The following is a 5,511-nucleotide window of genomic DNA, read 5'->3' as shown; positions in this document are numbered from 1 at the left end:
TCCAACCATGAGTGAACATCCATCTCAGTTCTACTTCTGCACTTTAGCTAGGCAAGATTTGTAAGGAAGAATGTTCTCAAAGAACCAAAATTCTCATAGAGAAGATCACCTAAACCAACAGTCTTTATGAACAGAAAGAAATACTTGCAGTTTGGGTTTCAATGTCAGGAATGGCAATAGGTCACAGTCAGGGAAGGCTTAAATGATAGATGCACTTAAGCTTATACCCCAAAACACTGACTAAATGAAGCTTGAGAGTGAAATGGAGAGGATGTTTGCATTGTTATATCAGAGGAAGCAACACATACAAGCATCTAGATTAGAGAATTGGACAAGTATTTAAGAAACTAATTTTTCAGGAGCAAAGAATTTATTCACTGGGATACCATGTATCATTGACGTCCACTAGTTTCTCAAGAAAGTCTTTCTTGTACCTCCAGAGTGTCTGAATACCCATGCTCTGCTCTTGCACAAGATCTTGAGCTCATTTTCATCATAGACCAATAACGAACAGGACATATGGCACAGAAGGCTAGGATGATGGTTTTCTACCTGCAAGTTGTAGTTTGTGATTATTTGAACTCTCCCTATTTTTTCAAGTCATTAGCCAGTTTTATTTGTCTTTCTATAATAGGAAATGAAATAACAAATCTGAGTCTGGTGCGGACATTCAGAGCCACAGGGAGACAGGATCACTGCACGATAGTATCTGCAGTGTCTTCTTAGACTGTAGCTTTCATCCTCATGGCTAAACAGACGAACCTGTCAGCACTAGGTCCTGGAGAAGTAGGGGAAGACCAGAAAAGCAGAAAGTAGACAGAATCCACTGCATATTTGTCAGGCAGTGGACGCTACCAATTCCACCAGAAACTGTTTTCAATAGCTCAACCTGAACTCTTATGATATAAAAGGGTAAGAGGGAAGACTGGGGCAACACATGGAAGTCTAAGCTGCCCCTGACTGGACTGTAGGCCACAGCACACCAAAAGATCCCTGTGATCAAGACTTCATGCCTGGATCACCATGCACTTGGATCTGATACCAGCAAGACAGGTACCAAAAATTCTCCCACCCTATCCAGTAAAGAACAATGCTCAATATCCATTGGTCAAGTAAGCTATTCAGAAGAAAATTGGCAGGTTGTCAAGAATGAAGCTGCAGCAAAAATACTCACATACAGACTTTTCTGTGTTGAGAAGTATAACCATGAGTGTAAGGACTAAGGGTGAATGAGCTCAGGCATGTCTGCATGAGTGAAAACTAAGTGCAATCCCACACTCACCAGAGAAACCCTCGGGTCTCCCTCCAATGCACACTGCCTGCCATAGGCATCGGTGAGGAGGCTGGGCACAAACTATTTCTGCATAAGATTATCAAGCATAAAGTTCTCCCAAGCTGCCTGTAAGAACTGCATGACTGTTTCAAGTTTTCAAAAAAAAAAAAAAAGATGGTATTTCATAGCCGAAGTGCTTATGAGAACCACAAGACCTGAGGGGTTGCCGCAGACAACTGCAGAATCGCAGACTGTCTCAGCAGCACTGACATGCCAGTGAACATAACTCACTGATGTGGGGAACATAATTCTTTGATGTGGGGACTCTTGGGCCACATGGCTGCTATGTGCCCATAGCACCGTCCCCCCCCCCATTCTAGAAACCAAAACTGTCTCCAGACAATTTGGCCCCTGGGCCCCATCCCTTGCTTGATGGACTCTGTGCTTTGGTAATCCAACCAGGAGAGCCCATCCTGCCGCTGCAGTGGAGATAGCTCCTAGGAGCCCAGAATTTGAGAAGTCCTGAGATGGTGTTCAACCTTACATGCCAAGCTGGGCTTTGCGCCCCAACTTCTTGTGTGTTTTAAGAGCTCAATGCGTGTTCAAGTCTTCCCTAGGATGCAGGTGCACCATCACTCACAATCTGTCTGCTTCCGAGTTTTGCTCAGGTTCCGTGGCGTCTGGTTTTGCTCACCCCTGAGGACTCACTGGAGCCTTTTCCGCACAGCTGGTGGAGAGTTCCTCTCCCTATGGGTCTGCGGGTGGCTCCTGAGAGAGGAGTGGTCTCGGAAGGCTTTCTCGCAGGAGAGGCACTGGTCGGGCTTCTCCCCCGTGTGACTCTGCGTGTGTGTCTTCTGCATGGACTGGTTCCTGAAGGCCTTCTCACACTGCCGGCACTCCACGCGTTTCCTCACCAGGTGGACGCTCCTGTGTCTCCTGGGGGAGGGGGAATAGCGCTGCGCGCGCGTGGTGCCTGTCCTGGGTGTGGATGTTCCCGTGCGCCATGAGGTTGGAGCTGGCACGGAAGGCTTTGTAGCGCACAGGTCATGGCCGTGCGGCTTCTCGCAGGTGTAGGGATTCATGTGCGTCTGCAGGATGGACGGGATCCGGAAGCTTTTCCCACACTGGCTGCACTCCACGAGCTTCTTCACGACGTGGGGTCTCGTGGGCTTCCAGGGCGACCGGAGATCCCCCGAGGCCTTCCCGCGTTCTTTGCACTGGCAGCTCTTCTGCACCAGGTGGTTCTTCCTGTGCGGACTGAGCTCTTCCCATTTCCACAGGTGATGTGCATTTAGATTTACCTATGCATGTATTTATCTTATGTTTTTCATATTGTCTTGAATGACTAACTTTCCACCTGGGACCATTTTCTTTCTGCTGAAAGAATTCAACCTCAATTACAATAGCGCAAAGCCTGGATACATAAGGTCATACAGGATGAGGCTAAATGAAAGGATCTCCAGGATATGGAAACAAGAGCTTTATCTTGTGTGGTTGTTGTTCTTAATGTACTATGTTATTTCTCTTCTCCTTTTTTGCCCTTTGGTTAATCTCATATTGTTACTGTATCTGACTTTGTTACCCGGTAGATTGTATATACATTTATTTGATTATTTGAAATAGGAAAGGGAAGGGGGGGAAACAAGATGATTGGGAGGGGATGGGAGAAGGGAAATGGGGACAAAAATGTAAGAAGGGGTATCAATGTGTGAGAAGTAATGCACCCACTACCTGACAAATGTAACAGTAACCTCTCTATTCATTACCTCGATAATAAAAAAGAACAAGAATTCAACCTCACTACTGACAACAAAACTTCCTGCTTTTATTTGTCTTGTTTTTGTTTTTTTGTTTTGTCTTCATTTCAGAAGATTGTTTTGCCAAGATGCATTCTGACTTGGCAATTGCGTTCTTTCCACAATTTAGAGATATTGTTTCATTTTCTTCTACTTTAAAATGTTTCTGTTGAAAATGTGAAAAGTGAGCTGTTGGGTTTTTGATATTCTTTTGAAGATAATGTGACTTTTCCCTTTAAGTGTTATTCAGATCTCATCTTTCTTTCTGGCTTTCAGTAGTTTTATTGTAATAGGTATAAGCATAATCTTCATGGTAGTTATCCTGCGTGGGGCACTGAGAGTTCCTTTCATTTCTGTTGCCTTTTATCAGTTTCTTAAAGTTTTTGCTCAGTGCTTCTTTTGGAAGCTCAAATAGATGTTAGTAGATGTTAAGTCTTTCTTTTGGTGCTATGTATATGCCTGTTGTGCGTTTGGTCACTGTAGTTTTGTTCCTTTTGTATTTCTGGGCACCATTTTTTTTTTTTACTTTCTATTGAACTCTGGAGGTAATTGCTTCTGTATTCCGTTATCATACAGCCCATTTCTTGTACTTGAATTTTAATTAAGGTTGTCATGGTTTTACATTTCATAATTTCAGTCGACTGCTTTATAAAAATAGGCTAGAGTTCTCTGCTGAAATTTTCTTATTTTGAAAATTTCTCTTCTTCGGGATGGGGAGAGGGAAAGGGGGACAAAAATATGAGAAGGGGTATAAATGTTTGAGAAGTAATGCACCCATGACCTGACAAATTTAACTGTAATCCCTCTCTATACATTACCCTGACAATAAAATATAATTAAAAAAGAAAATTTCTCTTTCTTGAAGATATTAGTCATGGTTGTTTTAAATTCTGTGTTTGATAACTTAATTGATTTATTGCTCTAGTTTCATTTTCTAACTTTGATCTTGGCTTCCATCATTTGATTCTTTGCATAGATATGCCTATATTTTAGATTGAGTGTTGAATCTTGTCAGTAAAAAATTATTGGAGATGAAAATATCCTTCATAGAGAATTTAATTTTGGTGGGCAGATAAAAGTATCAATAGAATACCTTGATTAAATTAGAGACTGAATCGCTTTGAAATTTGATTTTGGGATTTGGGATGATTGCTATATTTGTAATTTGTCTTTATTTCTAAGCCTTAGCCTTTAAACCTATGAAATAAGTTCTTAATGTATCTTTATATCACATGAACCCCAATATTTTGTCTCCTTATTACCAATTCCGAGTTAAAGATTGACAAGTGTTTTAATAGTAAAATGCTAGATGTTGAATCCATTAAAAAAAGAATGTTAGTCCCTTAAATAATACCTAATTTCAGTAGCCCTGAAGCATGTTTTTATCCCCCTTTTCCTCATGAGACTCCCACTTCCACAGACCTTAAAAACTTTCCCATGGTATTGTGGGTCTGCACTGTCCTTGTGTCCATGAGTAATAAATAAAATAAATGGGGGCTCTGTTCCATTTCCTTCTCTATGTATCTTTTATTTTCATTCTTTCTGCATTTTATTTCTTTATTTTGTGAACCTGGGGTTTGAACTCAGGACCTGTGCTTGCGAGGTGGGTACTGAACTGCTTAGCTGGGCAACCAGCCTTTTTCTCTATATGTTCTATTCTTGATTGCTTTGAGTGATCCTCAATTTCTTTTTAATACATAGTGAAGTTTTGATTGCCAACTCATAGTATATGTTAACAGATGGCTATGGATTCTCTATAGAGCTAGAGAAGCTGAAAATTCCCCATGGCCACTGAATTAACATCCCACAACGTGGCATCTTGTAATTGTACACTTAAGTTTTGAGATGTTGTAATTAGGTAAATACTTCCTTCACTATTCAACATTTCTAATATATATGTTTGTTTTCCATAAAGCCAGAAAGAAGTGAATAAAATTGTCTTTATTTCAACGACTTTTATAAATAATGTGCAGTGCTACTTAAAATCATACACACACACACACACACACACACACACACACACACCACACAATAATGGGGGCTGGGAGTTTGGCCTAGTGGTAGAGTGCTTGCCTCGCATCCACAAAGAGCTGGGTTTGATTCCTGGGTACCACATACACAGAAAGAGCTGGAAGTGCTTCTGTGGCTCAAGTGGTAGAGCTGTAGCCATGACAGTGCTCAGGCTCTGAGTTCAAGCTCCATGACTGGCAAAAAATATAATTATGATAAAAAATAAAATTTTAATTTGAGTTACATCCTCCTTTTTCAAAATATTCTTCTGTTGTTTTGGTGTTCTTCCTTAAACATAAAAGGTAGGCATTTTAAGATTAATTTTTGAACACTAAGAATTTATCAGGAGTCTTATTTGAAAATTTCTGAGACTTTTGTCAGCTTAGCTGGCATATCAAATTTATAATTTATTTCCAAGAATGGTTATCTATG

Source organism: Megascapheus bottae, chromosome 3, assembly GCF_031878675.1.
Source record: "Megascapheus bottae isolate mThoBot1 chromosome 3, mThoBot2.hap1, whole genome shotgun sequence".
In the NCBI taxonomy this organism is placed as follows: Eukaryota; Metazoa; Chordata; class Mammalia; order Rodentia; family Geomyidae; genus Megascapheus; species Megascapheus bottae.
Note: the sequence above shows the minus strand (reverse complement) of the source record.